The following is a 24,456-nucleotide window of genomic DNA, read 5'->3' as shown; positions in this document are numbered from 1 at the left end:
GGAACAGAGGGATGCATTTATAGTTAGAACATTTTAGCATCCAAGAGCATAAGGAAAAACAACACAGGGTAAGTGAACAAACACAAAGTGGATATTTTAACCACCAGGGCCCTGCATATAGGTGCTGCCATCACTGTTAATAGCCAAGAACTGACCATGTATGCATCATGCACATGATTCCTGTGAAGAGATTCCGTCCCCGCCCCCCCTCTTGGGGAATCTGCTCAACACAATCCCTCCGATCCTTGACCTGCATAAGAGATACCTCCTATGTCAGCATCCGTTGCAAATTTAAGAATTGTGGTTGTGTCCCATTTGGCATCGATCTTGGCATAATTACAGTATTCACAGTTAGTCACCCCAGGATACGCGAGCCACACACATCCACCTTTCTGCCAGTCAGTCAGTCAGTCCTAGGTTATTGAATGTATTCTGTGTCTATTGGAGGCAACCTTCACAACATTCCAATATGGTGGACAAAAACCGGTTTGAGGTGACCCTATGCAATCAGTTCCCGTTTTAGCCACCCAAACCTTCTTGCAGCTTCAATAAATAAAATGGGTGTTAGGGGGAGGGAGAAGTCTTACCAAGAGTCTTGTCTGCTAGTGCATCCGCCATCATTCAGGGCATACCTGCATTTTCAGTCAGCTAAAGAGTATAGATGACATTTCTATACAAGATGGCCAAACCAGGCCTTTTTTTTGTCAGCACAGCAATGTTATTTATTTATTTATTAGCATTTATTGAGTGCACAAAAGCCCTGAGCCATCATGGCACTGTTGCAGAGACAATACAAAATTGCTGGTTACAGAAAAAGCATACTTAGTTACATAGCATGTAATCTGAATATACATACTTTGTTACATGGCATTATTTAATGTCTAGGTGTGAAAGGGGGCGGGGGGGAGTAGGGGGGGTGTGTGTTAGTTGAAGAGTGTGGTTTTGAGATTTGTATGGAATGTTGCAAGGGCGGTCTCGGCTCTTAGTGTGTTGGGCAGGGCGTTCCATAGTTTGGGTGCTATGTGTTGGAAGTCAAGCCCACCTGCTTTGGCCCTTTTAATAGGAGGGAGGCGCAGTTGGTTGGCGTAGCAAGTTCTCTTGGGGCAAGAGGAAGTAGCTCTGGCTATTGTTTCAGAAAAGTAAGGCGGGGCAGAGAGGTTTAGGCATTTATGCTTAAGTGTAAGGTTCTTGAGGGTGATTCTTTTACCAGGAGCCAGTGGGCAGCCCGTCTAGCCTGGGTGATGTGGTCTCTCCTCGGGATATTGAGGGCTGCTCCAAGTGTGTTGTTTTGGACTGTTTGGGGCCTATTTATATTTTTGGTCGACGTGCCTGCTAGGAGAGCATTGCAATAATCTAGTCTAGCTCCAATGGTGGCTCGGGCTATGGATTAAAGGTTCTGGTTGGTTAGGAAAGGTTGTATGGCATTTATAAGTTTAGTAGTGTGGGCAGAGGCAATGGCTCTGACTTGTGTCATTGACAGGGTGGAATCTAGATAGACACCAAGGGGGAGATGTTCTGAGTGGGTTATCCCTGTAAGACAACCTCCCATCATGTTCTCAGGTAGGTCCCTCTGTACAGCCCCGACCTTAGCCAAATTACCCTCCAGAAGCAACAGCTGTTTCAGGGAGTCAAGTCCCACAACATTTAATAATCTGGGTCTATCCTTATGTTTATGTGGTGCAGATCTCTCGAGTCGCCTTTGAATGGCCATCTCCACGCTCCCTCAATGGTGATCCATTTATCTGGCCACAATGTACCATAAAAAGAAGAAGAATGCCCTGCTGAACCTCAACGCCCTCGATCCTATTCTCTCCATGCTCGCGGAGTGAAAAACCCTTTAAAAGGCCGTCATTCTGTGAGGCAGCCAGAGCTACAACCCTGCCCTTGACCCAGTACCACTCCCGGCATAGCCAAGTCCATGTATCATTCAGCTCAGGGGGTTATTCCACTATTAAGGGGGAAGATGTAATGCACATGCTCCTCCGCCAGGGAAGGTTCTTTTTCCCGATCTTTGCAGTGTTCCACATGTTGGTGGACTGCTTTCAGCCGGGCTGTCAGGAACCTGCGGCTGAATACTCTCCCACAAGTTGCCAATGGAATTCTAGAAAGAGTAAAGCCTTCACATGGCCCAGGCCATTTGCCTGCCAGCACCACTAGTATCGCGTCAGTGTGCCATCATACTGTGAATGGCTTTGCCTGCCAGTGCTTTGTCTATTCAACCACCCCTACCTGCTGCCTTCAGCCATGCTCCTCTCTCTGTACTCTAGAACCTGCCTGTCATGGTCAATGCTTCCCTTTCCCTGGTGGGCTGCCCACCGGACCATCCCGCCATGGTAGCCTGGGCAACTGGTGGACGGGAGCACTCTGAAGCCCAGTTATTGATCACTGATTAGTTCTCTCCACAGCCTCACTGGTCTTCTATTGTGCAGTTGCCTGCCAAAGCCCTTTTTACCCACTTTCTTTTAGCTATCCCTCGACCCCCATGTGCCTCCTCTCGTTTCCGTTCTCTCTCTCTTCTGGCTCCAGCTTACTGGAATGCTCTCCCTCTTTCCCTGCATCATAATAATTTTTACTCTACCTTCCGTGAAGCTCTAAAAATGGTTTTACTTCAGCCTTAATTGTGAGTTCTAATTTAAGTTTTATTATTTTATTGTACTGCAAATCTGTTTTGTTCAGTGCTTTGGCGTAAGGCGCTATATAAATGACAAATATACATGTAGTAAGTGTTAGGAAAGAGGCCCAGGGATTAACATCTCAGGGGTCTACCCTTCCAAGCACATGTCATCTAGTCGTTTTACGGGTTGTTGATTTTTGGGGGAACGAGGAGGCCAAATTTGGTCTCAGTTAGGTACGGTTTGAGGTAAGCACTTGACATCCATGTTTGGATAGTATCCAGACATTTGCACATGTGAGCGATGTACTGGGGCCACTGACCTTAAGGCACAGCGGAGGGTCATCATAGTACTGATGGATGGTGATGCTGGGGTCACTTAGGAGATCTCCCAATGGGTCCATGTATAGATTGTAGATGATTGGGGAGGAAATGGAACCCCAGGGGACTTCGCACATGGCTAAGATGCAGCTGAATCTGAATGAATACATCGGTACGACCTGGTGTCTACTGCATTGGTAGGATGTAAACCATTTCAGGACAGTTTCAGAGAATCCATCCTGTCAGTAAGGAGGGAGAGGAGTATTTGCAGATCAAGGGCCTCATTACAACCCTGGCGTAGGACCATGGTGCTATTAGCACCATGGTCCATGCCAGATTCCGCCATGGTGGATGGCGGATTTACCGCCCCATTCCAAGGTTGGCGGGCGGTAAATCCCCATTCACCATTGCCCCTTCCCCATTCCCATTTTTGCCCCATAGGGCTCAATGGGGATGGGGAAGGCGCTAATTACGGTGCCATAATTAGCACCAAGGTCGCTTAGCGCCTTGGGCTTTAACGTCTGCAAAAAGCAGGCGTTAAAGTGTGAATCTGGTGTTGGGTTTAACGGCGCCGCAGCCTTTTACGGCGCCGTTAACCCCTTTAATGCCAGGGTTGTAATGAGGCCCCAACTGTGTTGAAGGCAGCCTGTGGCGTGACCAGCCGGCATGCATTGAGGCTGCTTTCCTTGCATACTCCCGCATGATCCTTTAATAGATGACAGCTTAGAGGATCTAATAATGCACGGAACCAGACAAAAATATAACAAGAGGAGGCGGAAAATACCGGGAGCACAGTAGTGGCGAAACAACAGAGTGGAGGACCACAGGTGGCCAAATCTGTCCTGGAAGCTGATGATCAGCACTTCCAAAATGGAAGCCGCAGGCAGAGGGTGGGTCGAGTAAACCAGGCTGAGCACCATCTGTCGGCTGAGGAGAGCAACGGAAGAGGGTGAATGATTGCGCCTGGATCCCAGCTGGAGGCGAGGCGGGTCCCAGCTAACACTACAGGCAAGTGGGCAGCAGATGGTGAAACCCCTCACGGAGACCACTTCACAAGGAGCATGGGTTGGAGATCTCCCCGCAACCCCCACTTGGCTGACAACATCTGGAGGCCGCGCTGATGATTGCTGGGGCCCCAGGAGGGAGAGACAATGTGCCCGTATGACTTAGCTGGCAAGCTAAGGGCTGACATTGGACCTGATGGTCTGGATTGCAGAGCGCAAACCCCAGCAGCTGCAGTGAAGACAACAGATTAGGTGCAATCAGCCTACCGACCAGGAATGCAAGAGCAGTCCGCCGGCAGTCTGAGAACATAATACCAGGCCACTGCACAAATGCTCCGGGGAGTGCTGCGGTCGCAGTGGTGCCGGGGCCCAGCAGAGGAAAAGAACCTGACCCCTCCATCTGGGTGTATGACTGTGAAGCCACTTTGTAGCCCTGGGTAGGCGGAGGTGCAGGTAATGGGGCCTATGACTATGGATGTTAAGAGGGCGCTCTAATGAGACTAGGTTCTGATTGGATCCAAGGAGCCACAGCAGCGGAACGGCCTGGGGCACTTATGCACTACCTGTACAATCTGGGGAGTGAAGCTGCGAAAACAGCACCGAGTGAGGGGTCATCCTGTGGAGGCTTGGAACTTCGAGGACGGCACGCCGTGACCTGCTGGCTCTGCCCCATGAGGACAACCATAGCGACAGGTGGCCCTGGAAGGGCACGAGATAACGGCACACTTGCGCAGGCACTGCTGATTGAGAGACCAACCTCTGGCTGGAAGCAAGAGTGTGGAACAACCTGGGGCCCATCGCTGTCTGTGTACACAGAGGGAGAAATCCATTTGGCACTGAGAAGAAGTTGAGTATGCACAACCAAAATTTCAATTCGTTGCAGAGATTTTACTCTCTTATTGATACTGCGTGGGGTGCAAACCCACTGATGAGGTGCCTCTGTGAAATGGCACTACAAGTTAAGCAAAAACGAGACCTTGGCTGTGAAGCCAGCAGTATGGGCTGCACTCCCAAAAACCACTATCCGGTGGTATATTCAGTTAAATTCAGTAATCAGTAATGTTCTTAGTGAAATATCAATTTATTTTGAAGATTGTTCTTCTATGTTCAATAACTGATAATTGCAGATGCTTCAGAATGTGTCCTATGCATTTCGGACTGGATAGTCCTTCATCGGGGCCAGTATCTTTAGTTGCTGTCGTACAGACACAATTCACATATCACTGGCAAGCTAAGGGCTGACATTGGACCTGATGGTCTGGATTGCAGAGCGCAAACCCCAGCAGCTGCAGTGAAGACAACAGATTAGGTGCAATCAGCCTACCGACCAGGAATGCAAGAGCAGTCCGCCGGCAGTCTGAGAACATAATACCAGGCCACTGCACAAATGCTCTCTGCACAAATATCACGTTATTAGTGAGCATCAAATCGCATGGAGTAGCCATTCCGTCAGGTATCCCATAGTATCACCAAATTGTTATACCACAATGCAGTCATGGTAACTATCACAAATGTAATTCACATATCAGTAATCAACAATAATAGGAGCCAATATAGATGTCACATTATCCATATCACAAATGTGTGTAGTAAACGTTGAATCATCAAGAGTATTAACACAGCGTATTAGATGGCCGTGGAATTCATTCATGAAAACACGTGTACATAAAGATTCATAACCGTTCATACGTACGTGTTACAGTGCAGTAAACAAAAAAGGAAAGAAAGAAAAGGAATTCTGTCAGCGACTGCCTGCATCGTTATTGTAATTAATACCATGCATCTTACTTTAGTGCTTAAAACTGACCTGAAGTTCTTAATTCAAACGAGAATCTGGAGGAAAATATAACGTAAATGTAATGTGTGACTTATAATTTAAAGTTTAAATGTGAAGAAAGGGCATGGCAGTGCCGTTCTTACCAATCTGGCATGCGGTTCATAGACTTGCGTGTATGTTAAGGCGTATAAACAGCGGGAGACGCTGAACACTCGATCTTTTGAATGCTGCTTGTACTAAGAGATCGCTCTATTGCAAGGACTTACCCTGTCAGTGCTAGGCTGGTGGAGGAAGGACGCCGAAGAAACGCGCGTGCTTCAAACCAATCTAAAACTATGATTGTGGTTGTCATGGGAACCATACGAATCTGAAGTAAAATGGAGGTCACCATTTTGGATTGATCAAAGTGATAAGCGAACATAATCTGATGTTCATAGTGCTGCGTCGGTACTTGCATTAACTTAACATTAAGTGTGATCAATATGGTTTAAAATCACCCAAATGTGAGATAGCAGAGGTCATCTGCCATGCGTCGCCATGCCTTGACAGATAGACACAGTGTGAACTATGTTCGGGGGTAGTAATGGAAACTATACGATTCTAAAGTCAGATAGTGATCACCATCTCAGAATATCCAAAATATATGGGTCAATCGTATAATATTGTCCGTGATATTATTATATTTTTTACCTGACGTTCTACTAAACCAATGTGATAGGGTAACACGTGGAAACTTAGACACCAGTAGAGACTGCTGAGGTCATCAATCTTAAATGTCAGACCCGTAGTGGACCTTGAATGTAAATTAATAAAGTTGCTAATTGCATTGTGTTGTGATACTAAAACACACCGCACAAACACAATAATATTGCATCATACTGCATTAATTACTACTGATCTGTTGAAGACACCTTAACTGCGTTAAGGTTCCGTATAGTAATCCCACTCCACGAACGGTAGGGTTCAATGTGGTACATCAACCAAAAGTTATTTTGCTGTATTTTTACTACATACATGCTCTAAACCTGTCATTGGCAGTCATAACGACCTAGAAAGGAATTATATTAAGTCAATTTAGAAATTATGAAACAAAGATACTTAGAGATGTTTCCTTACGACGGTTGAAAACCTGGAAAAGAAATTTAACTGCTACTCTATAGATGCTCAAAGGCTATCATTGTCAATCATGACAGTCTGGAGAAAGGGGAAACTCATGTCCGGTGAACTCATGAACTTCAAGGAAAGGTGCGTTTAGTACCCATTTTGTACTTGAATGAAATGAGAAAAAGTCTAACAGTCATAAGGTCATTTGCTCTGTATGAATCATAAAAAGCAACTCCAATCTAACTCTTCATTGAGTCCACCTGGCGATAGAAAATCAAGAACTTCTATCCAGAAGGCCTCTTGTTGTGCTCTTAGTTTTTTGATGCCACTGTTGTAGCCTCTAGTCTGTACAACTTCCAATACTAGAAATAGTAACTGTGTGATTGAATGACCATTTTCTTTAAAATACTTCCTACTGCTGAAGCCTATTGTTTCTTATACACGATTTATGTTCGTTAATGCACAGTTGCACTTTTCTAGACGTTTTGCCTACATAATACTTTGCACACGGGCACTTGATGGCATAGATGACATTTTTTGATAAACATGTGGCTTGGTATTTAAGTTTCATTTTTTCTCCTGTTCTTGGATGAGATACAGTGCTGCCTTTTATCACGTTGTTTCAGTTACCGCAACTCATACATGGATATGTCCCAGGATGTTTGTCTGGTGGCTTTTGTGATTTACTTCTGGTGTCCACCAGCATGTTGCAGAGATTGCTGCTGTTCTGGAAGGCAAACGCCGGTGGATGTGGAAATAGATCTTTCGTTCTATTGTTACTGGTTAGGATACTTTCTTTGATTAATTTGCTTCGGATTGAGTATCTGGACACAAAACCTAGATCTGGACTTGTACGTTCCGTTTCTTTCTGTAGCAATTGATTACGTTCTTGTCTGTTGGTTTTAGATAGGGCTGTTACCAAATCGGTCTCTGGGTAGCCTCTTAGTTGCAGCTTCTCGTGGAGTAGTTGAAGTTGTACTTTGCATTCTTCTGGATCACTCACGATCCGCTTAATGCTCAGCATTTGTCCGTAGGGCAAATTTCACAGAATGGTAGGAGGATGAAAACTCATCCGGTGTTATAAATTGTTGCGATCAGTTTTTTTGTGTATAGTGTGGTTGTGATTCTGGATCCTTTAATAATGGTCTGTACGTCCAGATAGTGTATATTTGGGTCTCCAATCTACATTGTATATTGGATACATGTGTCAATGCTCTTGAGATAAACCAAGAATTGTTCTAATTCTCCTTTCGTTCCATTCCACACTCCCAAAATATCATCAATGTAGCATACCCATTTTCTCAGATGTTTACTCCATCTTTGGTTTTCCAAAACATGTTCGGTTTGAAAACAATACATAAAACTATTTGCATATGAGGGCGCCATGGTTGCGCCCACTGCAGTTCCCGAAGTTTGTAGATAGTAAGTATGATTGTACTCAAAACATTAATTTATCGATATGAAACTCAGTATCATCATCAGAAATTCTTTACTTGCGCCTATTGATCCAGCTTGTAACAATAGTTTTTCAACCGCTTCCTGTCTAAGGTTGTGGGGAATGCTGGTGTACAGACTATTGACGTCTATGGCAAACAGTATGTCATCATCTGATAACTCGATTTGATTGAGAATTTGGAGGAAATGGGTAGTGTCCTGTCCTTTACATAAGTCAAAGTTTGTTGTACTATGGGCTGGAGAAAATAGTCTGTATAGGTGCCTAGCGGTTGTAGTATGCTCTTTGTTGCAGCTAAGATTGGCCTTCCAGGAGTATTAATGTGCATTGTGGTATAACAATTTGGTGATACAAATTTGGTGATACCATGGGATACCTGACGGAATGGATACTCCATGCAATTTGATGCTCCTTATGTTCCAGAAACTGCTCAAAACTCTGCTCTTTACCTCTTAATCTACCTTGCTAATCACCCCACTGCCGCTGTGACCAGTGGCCTTATCCTCATGAACCTGAGATGGTCTCAGGCCCTTCCTCCCTGTCCTTACCAGCACCCCCATTTCATAGTCCTGCGGGCCCCTGCCTTGGGGCTCCACATACCACCCTTGAGAGCTGCTTGTACTAGCACTTAGGCTGAGATGCTCCTCCTGGCTCCCCTTAGCACTTCCCTCTTGGGCCCTCCTCCAGCACTTGTCCACTCCTCTGCTTCCCCTTTCCACCCCCCTCCCCTGCACTTCTCTTCAATGCACTTGCATGGCTGAATGCCACAAGGCCTAGGACTATGACTGTGTGTGTGTATATATATATATATTGTTGCTTTTTGTATCATACCACTGTTATCTCTGTATCAAAGCCCAGCTCTGCTGAGTACAAAGCATTCAAGGTAGAGCAGCGTACCTGGCTGCTGGGTGAATCTAACTACTAGGCCATGTGCAGTGTTGAATTGGGGGGGAGGGAGGAAGTGAAAAGCATAGCATACCTGGCTGCTGGGAGTGTCTAACTACTAGGCTGTGTGCAGGGTTGAATTGGGGGGTTGGGGGGAGAGGGGGAGGTTTTAGGGAGAATTCTCATAAATGTGCCAATTCCCTTCACCTTAGAGACCCCCAGCAACTTTGCTGAATTTTGAGGGCATGATTTTTTTTACATGGAAAGAGTGTGAGCCCCCCCCCCCCTTTCATGTATTTTGATGTGTGTTTTACTCGTGTTCTTTGATTATGGAGTTTTAAAATAACTCCATAGGCATCTTTTCATGTGTGTTACACAGCACCCTCAATGCAGTAACACAGGGATGTCTTTTTAGACTTCCCAAAGATTTTAATACCTTCTCTGGGATAAACCACAGTTTCCCGGAGAATGTAAAGTTAAATTGCCTTTACTAGTTTTTTTAAATTCCTAGACCCCAGCACACACTATCTTCCTATAGAGTGTTGGAGGGGTTACCTAGTATCCCCTGTGTCTACAAACGTTTGTAGCAGCCAAATGCTACCCTTTCCTAACGAAATGGATGGTGGCAGTGGTTTTACAACGAACTACCATGATTTTTCCCAACCGCGAACACCGGTAGCATTAAATCGCAGGAGCCATGTTTTTCAAGATGGAGCCGTAAGCCCCTTTGTTTAAACAGGTCCGGGTCTTCTTTTTTCGGCCATTTCTTTTTGGAAAGGTCCTTCTAGAGTTGACTCTGCCCACCAAACTAGGTTTGGTCCCGTTTGTTTCCATGCCTTTGGCGGGCTTCAGGACTGAAGAACGCCTTGGCGTCAGAGTTTCAGGGAAGGGCAGGAAGTGAGAAAGGAGCCCAAAACTCCCTGTGTTTAGTCTCCTAGGAGACCCAAATGCACTCTGGTGTGATTGGCTGGCTGACTGTCCAGCAAGGACAGCCCCCTTGCTGGGTGGGTGGCAGCTAGACTGGAATGAATGGGAGAAAACCGTTTAAAAGGCGAGTCTCTTGGACTGGAAAGCAGAGTCGACCACTGGAACGAAAAAAACGAAGATGAACTGGAAGAGGATGGCTGCTGCAACTCCTGGACCATTGGTTTGGCCGGTGAGGCCCTGCTGCAGGTCCGAAGCGCCAAAGCGCCTTTCGACAGATAAGCCCCTTCAAGGACGACTTCTTCCTTTGAGTTGGTGGGCCCAATCAACTCGTAAGCCACCTGGATACCATTCTCAGAGCTGGTTAGGATTTACCAGGGGAGGAAGGACACCAGCTTGTGTGCTTGATGACAGCTACTTGAACCAAAGATCTTCCATTTTGCCAGCTTGTTTGACCCGTCCCCGTGCAGTGCAGGAGTCCTCCAACATCCTTCCTCTTGTCCCCGTGACTGAGGCCCAGGAACAGTGAGATCTGCAGGAACTGCCAGGAACCAACGTCTTCAGCTGCATCTTTTCCTCTTATTAAGGTACTATGCCAACCCGATTGAGAGAACTTAACTCTCACAGTGAAAGTTTGTGAAACCTTCCAAACTTGCAGGCCTAATCAGCTTGTGACCCAACATTTGATTCTTTTTTGTACAAACTACTTCTGAGAACTTTGGCAAAGACTTTCCGTTTACTACAAGAACTGTTCTTTCCTATCCAAGACACCAGTCTATTGACTTTGGCCTATTGTACTGAATCGAGTCCTCTAGTGAACTGAAACTATTTGCAATGGCTAAGAAAGTATTTGTGATCTACTCTTAACTTGTGCCTTTTTACTTCCATTCAAAGTAACTGAAATACTATTTAGCTCCTATTTCAGGGGAGCCTAATTTATCCAGAAACGTATTGGTTTGGTACTGAAGTGTATTTGTGTATAATATTGAGTTGCCTCCTTCTAGTGAATGTTTTCTAAATGATTGTGTAATAAATTAATAAGTGTTGTACCAAGAAACCTTGAGTGTAAGTGTCTACATGAACCACTGTGATTGTAAGACATCTGTGTAACATCCTTGTACTGCTCACATTCCCTCTTAAGATAAGCCTGGCTGCTCAGCTCACTACCACAAATCTGTGTAGTACAGACTTATACCAAAGGTTGGTTTGGCTTACACCTCTAGTCCTAATCGTATGTGGTGGTCCCATAGGATACTGCATGCACATTCTGCCTAACACTGGTGGCAAGAGGTGAGGATAAAGTATAGTTGTTACATTGAGTGCTGCTCTTACCTTTGTTCAAATAACCTTCACAAGGCTAAGCACCACTAGAAAAGCAATTGTTTCATAATGCCAGATATGGATAACTTCAGACAGGAAGCCCTGATCAGTCTAACAATAGATCAACTGAAAGATATGTGTAAGGTCAGGTCTCTCTCTGTTAAAGGCAAGATAAATGAATTGATTGAAAAGTTGTTGAATCACCAAAGTATGAGAGGTAGAGCTATAACCCCTACCCCCTCAGCAAATGTGGATAGTGTTGAGGATGATAATGATTCAGAGTCTAATATTATTGAGGAGCTAGAAGAGTCAGAGGAGTCTCAGGATGTGAGCCCCACTGCACCTCTACCTGCTTTAGGCCCTCAAGCTATAGCCACAGGAACCCTACCAGGTCCAGTACCGAGTCCAGAATGTGTCTCTCTTGAAAAAATGAGACTTGAGTTAGAGTTCAAAAGGCTCTAAATGCAAACTGAAAGTAAACATCAAGAAATCAAACTCAGAGAAATGGAAATGCATCATGCTCTTGAAATTAATAAATTGTCTCTTGAGAATGGTTCTATCCCAGAGTCTTCTAGGTCTTCCAGTCCTAAGAGGCCTTGCATGCCTAAAGAAGCTGTGAGTATGTATGAGGTAAGACTTGACATTTTGGATTGGTTGGCTGCTTTTGAATATAACTATGGGATTCAGGGTTTCACGGGGAATCAGTTGATTCCTTGGCTTTTGTCTAGGCTCCCCCAGGTTGCAACTAATGTTGTAATGGAGGTGGGGGAACTTGAAAGATTGGAGTATGAAATTGTGAAGCTAGCTTTATTACCTAGATTTGGGAAATCTCCTTCCCTTTACTTTAAGAGGTTTAGGACCCTCAAAAAACATGATGGTACCCCTTGGGCTACCTGGGTGTGTGAATGTTTGAAGAACTTAGATGGTTGGGTTAAGGGTTACAGAGTGAACTCTTCTGAAGGAATGATAAATCTATTTTAATTAGAATCTATTTTTTATGCCTGCTCTCCTGAGCTGAGACAGCACTTGGCTGACTCTATGGAAATTGATCCAAAGAAATTAGCAAAGGCTGCTGACTTGTGGGTTGCCAACAAGGCTACTCACATGGATTCTGGGGCAACTCAGAAAAAGGATGATGGGAAGCAGCAAAAGAAAGATGGCAAATAGAATTCGAATACCTCCAATCCAAAAGAGGTCCCCAAACAGAAAAAGGGTAAGCCACAAGAGAAACCGAATCAGGCTAGTGAAACCTCTGGTGGCAAACCAGAGGGCGGTCAGCAGAAACGCCAATTTTTCAAAACATTTGGAAAATGATATGCTTGTGGGTCTACTGACCATGTGAAAGGGGATCCAAGATGCAAGGGTAAACCTTCAGGGGTCCACACTGTCTTCATAGCCTTTTCCCCAGAGGGAGAAGTACAAATGACCAGTGGCAACTTTCAATTACTGGCCAAAGACCCCATTGGAGTCTCTACCAGAGTTTCTTTAGTGTCCCTGTGTCTGTGGAAACAGCAGAATTTAGAGGTCTATAATTCAATTCCAGATAACACAAAAGAATATTACAAGGACAGTGTACGTGTGAATGGTCAGGAGACCCATGCCATTACAGACACTGGGGCCAGCATTACAGTGGTGGATGAATGTTTTTACAAACCTGAGGATGCTGCTAGGCACCCAAAGGCCTAACTAAGCTTACTGGAGGCCCTGTCGAAATGCTTCGACTACCAGCTCTCATCCAGTGCAAAAACATGACTGTCAAGCTACCTGTTAGTGTACAAAGTGAGGTGCCTGGGAGAGTCCTGCTGGGGAATGACTTAAAGACTCTTGGAGTTGTATCAAGCATCCCCAGGCCTCCCAGCATAAGGAAACAGGAGCAGACAAGGAGGGCCAGGGAGAGTACCTTAGATGGCTCTCCAGAGGATGTTACAGAAGAATCTATAACACCTAGCCCACAGGAACTACAAACTGCTATTTCAAGGAAGAATGAGACAAAGGGGAAACCCAAGGTCTCAAAGAAAAAGCCAGAAAGCACTACTGTGGCTACCAACAACGACATCCCCGAGAGGACTGTCCAAAGTCACACCTGTGACTGCTCCACCAGCTGAGGCCGAGTGTGAGGAACAACCAGGAAAGGTTTAATCAGCTGCTGAAGATTCAGAGCTGGAAGAAGACCTTACCCCTGTTGGAGATCTGGATCCTAAAGACCATCCTGAGATGCAGTATTTACTGGCAGAAGGTGGCCCCTGTAGGGCAGACTTCAGCAGAGGTCAAAGCATGCCCTACTCTTGAAGGTCTTCGCCAACAGGCAGCTTCCCAGCTGGACAGGCAAGAGCCAGTGAAGCATAGGTTGTACTGGGAAGATGGCCTCTTCTACAGTGAACCAACTGAGTCTATCCCAGTGGACTAAAGAAGACTTGTAGTGCCTCTAGAGACAAGAAACCAGTTCTTACAGTTAGCCCACGAGATGCCTTTGGCTGGTCACTTGAGCTTCAAGACCACCAAGGAAAGGCTTTCTCTATATTTCTACAGGCCTAAATTGTGGTCTGATGTAGATATATTCTGTAGGAGCTGTCGCACTTGTCAGGCCTCTGGCAAGAGTGGAGCCAAGAATGCAGTGCTTGTGTGCCTCTCCCAGTGGTGGGAGTCGCTTTTGAGAGGGAAAGAATAGACATTGTTGGTACCTTAGACCCACCAACCTCTTCAGGCAATCGATTTATATTGGTTGCAGTAGACCATGCTACTAGGTATCCTGAAGCAATTCCTATGAGGACTGTTACAGCTCAGGCTGTTGCTAAGGCCCTACTTGGTATTATTACCAGGGTAGGTTTTCCTAAGGAGGTCATCTCTGACAGGGGGTTCAAATTATATGTCCCGCTACATGCAGGCCAAGTGGAAAAACTGTGGAGTGACTTACAAGTTCGCAACTGCTTACCATCCCCAGACGAATGGATTGGTAGAGAAGTTTAACCGTTCTATAAAGAGCATGATAGGTGCTTTAGAGGACCCCCCTTAGAAGAAAGTGGGACCTTCTATTGCCATGCCTTCTATTTGCTCATAAAGAAGCCCCTCAGGAGTGAGTTGGATTTAGTCCCTTTGAGCTTCTCTATGGTCATCCAGTTAGAGGTCCACTGGCCCTAATTAAGGAGGGGTTGGAGAGTGCTCCTACTCCCAAGCCAGTGAGAGTCACTGACTATGTGTTAGGTCTCTGGAGGAGAATGAATGACACACATGATGACAGAAGCATCTGATAACTTAAAAGCAGGTCAGGCTCTGGTGAAGCATTGGCATGACCAGAAGGCCAACATGGTTGGGTTTACTCAAGACCAGCACGTTTTAGTTATGGTACCTACAAGGCAGAGGGCCTTACAGGACAAATGGATTGGACCCTTCAAGGTTGTGGGAAAACTTGGCGAGGTCAATTATCGGGTGGATTTAGGCAATCCTAAGGAGGCCCCCAGAGTCTTTCACACCAACCATCTAAAAGCCTATGGGCCTCATTACGACTTTGGAGGTAGCCATGCCCTTACTAAGGGCATGGCTACCTCCAAAACCGTGTCCGGGTTCCCTGAATGGGGAAATACCGGGCCATTCCGACTTTGAAGTGCCCAGTATTTCCTCCTTCAGGGAACCCGGACCCGGTCCATCCCCATTCGAGCACCTATAGGGCTCAATGGAAAAGGGGAGGGAGCTAATAACGGACCCGTTGTTAGCTCCCTGGTCCCCTCACGGGACACGCTATGGATATCTGGTAAAACCAGACGTCAAGAGCGGGTCCCGCAAGGGCACCTTGTAGTAGGGCAGAATGGGTTTCACGGCGCTGGCACCATTACCAGCGCCATTAAACCAATTCCGCCATTCTTGTAATGAGGCCCTATGTCTCAAGATCAGAAGTGGGAGTTTAGCTTCTAGCTTCAGCTCAAGAGGAGGAAGAGAGTGAACCTCTACCTGATCTCCTCAGGGGACAACCTTTAGATGAGAAAATAGAAGGAGTTAATCTCTCTTCTAATCTGACACCTGAACAACAGAAGGAGTGTAAGTTTCTGTTAAATCAGTTTATCTCCCTGTTTTCACTATCACCAGGCTTGACCCCTTGGGGCCAGCATGATATTCTCACTAGTGACTGTTTACCTATTAAAAGCAGAGTTTACAGGATGTCGGATCATGTAAAACCCACATAAAGGAAGAAGTCAACAAGATGCTTGATCCCGGGGTAATAGAACCCTCTACCAGTCCATGGGCTAGTCCAGTTCTAGTACCATAGGCAGGATCCAAGGAGTTCAGATTCTACGTGGACTATAGAGCTCTAAATGCAGTCACTAAGACTGATCCCCATTCTCTGCCAAGGACAGATGAGCTGGTGGACAAACTTGGTTCAGCCAAGTACCTCAGTACATTTGACCTAACGTCAGGCTATTGGCAAATAGCCCTGACAGACCATGCCAAGGAGAAAACAGCATTTTCGACCCCAGCAGGCCTCTAACAGTTTAAGGTAATGCCTTTTGGATTAAAGAATGCACCTGCAACATTCCAAGGATGGTTAATCAAGTTCTGAATGGGATGGAGGACTTCTGCATGGCATACTTTGATGACATTGCAGTGTTCAGCCCTACTTGGAAAGAACATGTTGACCACTTAGGATATGTTTGCAGGCTCTTGAGCAGGTCCATCTGACCATAAAGGCAAGTAAATGTCAAATTAGTCAGAAAAAAGTGGTCTACCTTGTGCATGAGGTAGGAGGTGAAATAAGGACATTGCCTAGCAAAGAACAAGCTGTACAAGAATGCCCCCCCCCCTACTACTCAACCCCAAGTGAGAACCTTTTTAGGTCTCACTGGTTATTATAGGAACTTCATAGAGAACTATGGGTCCATAGCTTCTCCCTTGAATGTGGTCTCCTCACCCACATTTCCTAAAAAGCTCAGGTGGAATGAGGAGTGCAACATGGCATTTGAAGGACTTAAGAAAGCCCTTTGTCGGGGGCGCTGTTGAGCAGCCAAAGATGGCTGCTTGGTTTTTGAGCTCCAGGTCTCGCTGACAGAATACTGAAATTTACTGTGATTTCTTGAAGCTTCCATCCCTGGGAGGCAGACCCCATCTGTAGGATGGTATGAGGAAGCTGCACTTTGATTTTCAAGTGAATTGCCTGCTCCGTGGCGAAGAACGAGCGATATGCACGGAGCGAGGAAGACTGCCGCCGCCATATTGGTGTTAGGTGCCGCGGGCTGTAACCAACCCACCTGAACACCCCGCTTCCCTGCACTTGGTGACTGGCCACCCTGGAGATGCGAGCCCTGGGGCTGTGTCACGCGGCCCTCCTGTTGCCGTGGAAGAGCTTGCTGCCGGCTCCTCTGGGAGCAGAGCGAACACTGCCAGACCAAGCAGCGTGAAGGACTGATCTTGGGTCGGTGTTATAAGAGGCGTCACGAGATCGCTGGTTACCTTTTCTTCCTGGGGAGCGAGGGGATGAGGCTGCCAGTCTGTCGATGGATCTTCGCAAAGATGAAAGAGCAACGCGGGGAACCGACCCAACACCCTCCTGACAGTAAATGACAGGATCGAGCTGAACCAGCTCCCAAAGTCACGGGTAGCACTTCTCTGTATTTGCGTGACGTCAGGACAGTGTAAACACTGACAGAGAAGGCCAGGTGAAGTCCACTTCGGTACCAGCAGTTCGAGGGACAGATCTTCGGTAATTCCTCGGTGGTAGTAATGGCACAGATACCGGCAGGGCACAAGACCAGCAGAAGGAAATGGGGAGGCAGACCATTCAAGTAGGAAAGGAAGAGTAGGGGAAGAGAACGAACACCCCAGGACTGGACCCCTTCCCAACCAAGGAACGGTGCAGGGCTAGAGAGGAACCCAGGCAGGGAACCCCCAAAGACTAAGTACCAGACAGGAACCCAAAAGGGCAAGTAATAAGGCAGGGCAGGGCAAAAGGAACAAGGCAAGGATAAGGAGCACTGGGCTAGCACGTGGTAGAAATAGGAACAGGACAGGAGCAGAACAGAGATTCAGGCAAGTAGGGCTCCTGGAGCGCAACCACGGAACAAACCGCGTTGAGACGCGTTGTTTCCGGGTCTGCAACGGCTATTTATAGCCCGGGATCAAAGTGAGGCTTGGAACGCAAGCTGCTGTCACTGCGCATGCGCGAAACGTCGGATACTGACGTTCCGCGCATGCGCAGGACATTCAAGATGGCCGCGCCCAGGGAGCCGGGAGCCCGGACCGCGGTACGCCGAAGAGAAAGGCGCCAACGCGGATACAATCTCCAGGAGGGAGATCGCCGTGGCCGAGGACCCCGACCCCCAGAACAGGCGAGTGGCGCGCGCCGCGTGACAGTCGGGAGATTGTGCCTCCTGGAGCCCGCATCCCGTCCCTGGCTAATCCGCACGTGTCTCTGGTCCCTCACCGACCCTACCTGAAGCCGTAATACCACGTGACCCAATCTGGAGCAGCCCATTACCGGGTGCCCTCGCCCGGCAAGTATCCCCACGATATCCTCCAGACCCACAGAGCGGCTAACCCCTGGGCTCAGTGAGGCCCGGAGCAACCTTTCCAGGACACAGCTCTGCGATGCTGGGGGAGTGCACGGCATATTGGGAAGAACACAAGTAAGTGTATGTGCGGGGGCACAGATGGATGGCCCATTATCTGTCTGCTGATTGAGATGCTGAATTGTCTGGGGTGCCGGCCCCCCCAGGTCTAGCGACACTACACCTAGCTCCTCTGTGGGAATTGCGCACCAGCGACCGCCCTATATCGGTGGTCCTTGCTCTACAACCCGACTGAGTGCGGAGATACGCCAGGGGATCCAAGATGCCACCGCCATCTAGTCTTCATTTTGCACTTATGATTTCACATTAATGTATGTTATTTCTGTTGTCACAACTACCACTTGGCAATTATGGAAATGTTTCAATGTTTTGTCATAATGTTTGAAATAGTTCCTTATGTATATCACTTTCTGAACGCCCCGAGGATGGCCCAGAGAGGGCTGAAACATGTGTTGGCGTGTATTTTTTGTGAATACATCTTTAAAACTATAAGAAGGAGACTGCTGTCAGCCATTTTACTTTATTAGTAGAACTTGTGGGTACATATACCTATCCAGATATTTTCTCTCCACATAATGACAGTTGGGAAGCGCAGAAAGTGAGGCATCTCTTATTACTAGTCCATGTTTTTTCAGAAGGGATACCGAGAAATTACCCTTCTATGGCCCACCACTGCAGCAAACCCCATAGAATAGCACTTATCTAAACAAACTGTGAGAGATTGTGCGCACCAACCCATATTGGGGCTTTTTCTCAGACTCTTTTTACCCACCTGTGAGAGGACCTGCCACCGAGAGGCCAGTCATACGGATCAGATCGGCGGGCTTATTGCTGTACCACTTTAGCACCGTCACAACTGATTTGACCCCAAGGGCCTGTGAAACCACGCTCGGCCTGAGAGTGCAAAGCCCCAAAGACTACCAAACAGGCATCAATACAGCCACATTGCCACCCTCCCGGCAGCCTCACTGAGAGAATTGGAGTTAAGACCCCGTCCATGTCATAAACAGCCTCCCGCCGCCTGTGTCATTCTCTGATCCCACAAGTGCACATTACTGAAACCTCATGATGGTGCACAACCCAACCCGGACATACTCCCCTTCAGCCTAACCGCTCTCATTGATCCTACCTGTGGTCCATTTGCCCGACGACCGTGGGAGGCATGATACATAGGTTGTCACCCTACCCAAGCCCACGCTATCTCCCGACTCATCAACCCTCTGGTGGACTCTGCTGAGGAATTGGCCCTCTAGAGACTGATTTCTGCCCAACGGCCATGAATGGACAATCAACCACAGATAACAGCGGATACCCTACTGGCTGGCTGAGGGGGCCTCACTGCATCAGCGATCCCAGCTGCAACATCGGCACTCGTGCCCAACTGAGGTGACCACCGCCACATATATCACTGAAACCTAAAACCTCTTAATATCTTGAAGTGAACATTCATCCAATGTCTAGCAGAGCTTGTGGAGCAAATAAAGTGGGAGCCATGGACACATTTGCCAAAGCCACTCCAAAGACCGGAGCAGGGCCAAACATCTAATCAAGACGAGGAGACAGCGCACATGCACCCCCCCCCGTCAGTCGACCTAACCGCCATGATGGAATCCATGGCCAAAAACTTTGCATCCTTTCATGAAAAGCTAGATGATATAAATGCAAATGTGTCATCGCTGAGGTCCAAGCTGTACCAACACGGCACCAGAATCACTGAGGCTGAGACAAGGATCAGCACCAATGAGGATGGAATACACGTGCTACAGGACACTGTCGCGACCCTGACCCGGGATATGAAGTTCGTTAAAGCACGATGTGACGATCTGGAATCCAGATCGCGAAGAAGCAATATACGCCTCATTGGGGTCCCTGAGAACGCACTGAAGGGACGGATGGAACTGGCAACTGAAAATTTGATTAAAGAACTACTTGATAATCCCGAACTTTTGCCCTTCTTCGCTGTTGAGCGGGCCCACCGGGCACTGGCCCCGCGCCCCAAGCCGGGCAACTTCCCTAGGCCTATAATAGCAAAACTGTTGAGCTACCGAGACAGACCACATACTTCGCCTGGCACGCGAGAAAGGGGAGATCCGTCTGGACTTGCAGATCATTCAAATTTTCCCAGACTTCTCAACCGGCGTGCAACAGGAAAGGCGCCAGTTCATTGGAGTGAAGAAAATGCTACAAGAGAGAAATGTTCCATATGCAATCTTATTTCCTGCACGCCTCAAGTTCACCTTTAAAAACAAGCTTTATTTCTTCACTGTCCCTGATGAAGCAGTGAAATTCATTGAGGCGCAGATACCGCTGAACAATCCTTCAGATGACTTGATGGAAAATGACTGAGCAGGGAAGAGCTCTTTCCCGCATGATGTCCCGTGCACAGGGAGCTATTTTTCTACTTCCATGGGTAGCTTGCACCTCGGACAAATGGGACTTGCCCAATAGATTGAAAGTTAAAAGTTATGAGCTATGAGTTAATCTCATGGCAATGCCCAATGTTAGCTTCTGAGATTGGATTTGCCTCACCTGATATGAAGGGCATGCTACTGATTGTTTGTCCGCTGCACTTTGAATCCAAGTCCTTTTTAGCTATAATGAGACCTCAGATCAACATCTTCAGTTACAGGGTCTGCCACCCTGTCTGTAAGATCACATTGGGAAATAAGGAAATCAAAGTTGCCATGATGTATGATATGTAGTGGTATCGCTACGCCCCTTTAGGAGTCGGCAGCAGCGCACCCCACTGCGGCTGCAATGGTTTTTTGGAAGCAGTACAGCGCACGGGCCCCTGTTGGGCCCCAGCTGGGGATGGGCCATGTTGGGAGGGGCCCATCAGCATATGGGAGGGGTGGGGGCAAGACACACTGCTAGTTGGGGGAAGGACAGTGGGTGTGGGAAAGTTGGGGAATGTTTTGCAAAAAATGGCAGAGGTAATGCAGCATTGCACATAGCAGGCAGACAACAAGTTCTCACAGCCTGCAGGCTCCAACATATACAATGCAGAGGTGGCCGGCAAGTCCCCTGCAGTACAGCCCGGAATAATCAGCCAAGGTCATTGAAAACTCGTGAAACAAATACTCACACAGAAGCTTGAAGAACCACTGTGCAAACTCACAGATGCAGGAGCGCAATACTTTCACAGCTAGGAACTCATGAAACTTTGGGGGGGGGGGGGGGGGTCCGTTGTTACACATTGAAATTCAGGGATGGGAAGTTGTTGCTGGCACAGTTGAGTGTACACAACGGCGTGCGACCTGGGTTGTGCCTTGACATAATGACATGTCTGTACGAATAATGCCCTGGAATGTCCACGGTATATGGAACTACACCAAGTCCCGAAAGATCACGGCACACGCCCAGAGACACGGCGCAAAGATACTCCTACTGCAGGAGACCAACGCCCAGGGGCACCTTGCATCATGTTTGGCACCCTCCTGGGGCCTCAGTAGGTTCTATACCACATACTCTACACAATCTAGGGGTGTCCTAACACTGGTGCACAAGTCGATTAAATTTACACTGAAGAGGAGCTATGTAGACACAGAGGGGCGGTATGTAATCTTATATTGTGTGATAATGGGCGTGGAGTACCTACTGGTGAACACATATGGCCCAAATGTAGACACTCCTGACTTCTTTGACACTGTGGCCTCACTGTTGATGGGATATATTGGCGTCCCAATAATATGGGGGGGGGGGGGGGGACATGAACCTGATTTTGAACAATGACCTAGATAGGACGGCATAGCTCCTAGGGCTCTATCCCGCGCTGCTAGGAGACTACACTCGCATATGACATCACTTGGCCTGCATGATGTGTGGAGAACGCTTCTCCGCCTGGACCGCGAGTACACACCTACTACTCCTCAGTGCACGATAGCTCGTCGAGGATAGATCTTTTCCTGGTAACAGGGGGGACGGGGTGGGGGGGGGGTGGTGGGCCGTGTGGTCGAATGTGAAATACTTACCCGTACACTATCCGACCATCCTCCAGTGAATATGCAGATCGAGCCGGGTCCCACTCCTCTACCCCGCTCCACCTGGCGCTTCAAGTCGGAAGCTCTCCTAGATATTTTTTTTTAAAGCGGAGATCCTTTCAGACACAAAAATGTTCTTTGGATGCAATGCAGAACAGGACACAACACTGGGGGTCCGCTGGGAGGCCTTTAAAGTATATATAAGGGGCATGTCCATTTCACTGGAGGTGGGAGTGTTGAAGACTATAAGGAGTGATCTACACCGCTCTGAGGCAAGGCTCAAAGATCTGGAGCGCGAGTGTGTGACTGCAGCTAATTAGGAATCGGAGGCGTTCGAATCCCATGCTCTAAGGGAGATAAGGTACCTCTCTCGCCCCTTTGCGGCAAGCAAATATGGTGAACCCAATAGACCAGGGAGGACGCTTGCTAGGGTGGCCCGGGCGGAGGGTGGCAGGACCCAGATTGACTGTATCAGGGATGCACAGGGCACACAACAATGGTCAGACAAACAGATATTGGAAAGGTTCACCAATTTCTATACTGAACTATACACACCACCACAAGAGCACAACATATGTGACATCCAGGAATTCCTAGACCAAATTCCTATGACAGACATATCTCAGTCAACCAGGGAACAACTCGATTTGCCGATTACACTCGATGAAATAGTTAAAGCTATAACTGACTTCACAAAGGGTAAGGCCCCAGGGCCAGACGGGCTCACCTCCGAATTTTATCAGGAACAGGTGGCGCTGCTGGCACCGAGGCTGCTGGAGGTCTGGCCCGAGTCCCTCCGTGAAGCCATTCTTCCTCCATCGCTGCGTGAGGCGTTTATAACCATTCTACTTAAGCCTGGAAAGCCCAGCGATGAGTGTGGGTCTTATAGGCCATTGTCACTTATGAATCTTGACACCAAGATATTCGCCAAGACCATTGCGAATAGGTTTCTCCCCATCATGCCGCACCTCGTCCACGAGGAGCAGAGTGGATTTGTTCCCAGGCGATCGACCGCCCTCAATGTTAGACTACTATTTAGCGTCATGTCTAGGATAGACCAAGGGGCCTCTGCTGCCGCAGTTACACTTGAAGCCCAGAAGATATTTGACATGGTATCATGGCAATACATGTGGCATGTCTTAGAGACAACGGAAGTAGGCCCCTTCATGATACAATATATTAAATTACTATATACCTGTCCCACGGCCAGAGTACTGGTCAACTCTAACTCAGAGGCACCCGTCAGGTCTGCCCATTTTCTCCCATTCCATTTGCATTGGTAATCGAGCCAATGGCGGACTACATCAGGGCAAAGCACTCACAGAAGGGTATAAGTCTAACAGCGAACCCTGAAATAATATAATTGTACGCAGATGACGCGCTACTATGCGTTAGGGACCCGGCCGCACACCTGAATACTAATCTCCGAGACATAACAGAAATTGGCTCCTTCTCAGGCTACACTATCAATTATGCAAAACAAAAGATGGGTAAACCTCTACTTCGCTGACAAAGAGGAAGTAACAAATGTAGTGAACAGAGAGTGTGTCAGCGGAAACAAAATTCAAGTTAAAGTGGTGACCGGCAATGGGTTGGGGAGAGAGGGGGCCCCCGAAATTCGGAATCACAGATCAGACCATATAAACCAAACAATAATTGAAAAACATGAATATTTTATTTAAATTCCATTTGTTAAAACATACATATTAAATTTTAAATTTTGTTACGAGCTCATCTCTAAATAGCAGCAGATTGTTGTAGAATAAAGTGCATAGTGAAACAAAGTGCCAATATAAAACCAGACTGAAAATTCAGTCAGTATTAACTTCATGTTGCCAAGCTGTCTGAACCTCAAGTCGGCTGAAGGGGGTCACCCGGCTGGTGGTCAGAGGCTATGGCCGCATTTAACAATATAGAGAAAACCCCAAAAATATGTGGACAAGGCAATGGTAGTTCCTAATTAGAAAAAGGGGTGCCATACGTCTGACCCCTTTTTCTAATTAGGAACTACCATTGCCTTGATATGTTGGCAGACCCGCGTCCCTACTACAGATGGCTCTCCATCTGGGAGTTCCCCGGGCTAGAACCCACACACGACAAGCTCTTCACCCAGCGGTGGAAGGAGCTAGGATACCAAGTTCTATCCGACTTATTCGTAACCCTGCCCACTCCGGATCAGCACTAGAAATGCTGCAGTACTATAGACTGCAAGCATCGGTCCGGGCCATGTGGTCCCCTTACCCTGACGAACCCCCCCACCCCCAGAGATGCCTGAACTACTATACATAGCTAACTCCAGTAGCAGCCACAGGATAGTTTTGTCCATATACAAAATGCTGCTGGCAAAATCCCCAGACCAACCCGCCCGAGCCCGCAACGAGTGGGCCGATGAGCTGGGTATCGATCTATCGGATGGGCTGTGGAAAAGGATGTGTCTGCACACTTGTAGGGTCTCCCTCAATTTCAAATTCCGATGTATGCAATATAAACTACTGAACAGGGTATATTACACCCCACACAAAC

General features: G+C 47.4%; 1 protein-coding gene across 2 annotated transcripts in view; it reads right to left on the bottom strand.

Moving 5' to 3' along the window:
* Positions 1-24,456, bottom strand: part of LOC138517039 (zinc finger protein 615-like) — a 57,222-nt gene that overhangs the window by 5,322 nt on the left and 27,444 nt on the right. The gene's annotated exons all lie outside the window — the stretch shown is intronic.

Source organism: Ambystoma mexicanum, chromosome 6q, assembly GCF_040938575.1.
Source record: "Ambystoma mexicanum isolate Mex_15411 chromosome 6q, UKY_AmexF1_1, whole genome shotgun sequence".
NCBI classification, from domain to species: Eukaryota; Metazoa; Chordata; class Amphibia; order Caudata; family Ambystomatidae; genus Ambystoma; species Ambystoma mexicanum.
This window is presented reverse-complemented; position numbering and strand designations above follow the sequence as displayed.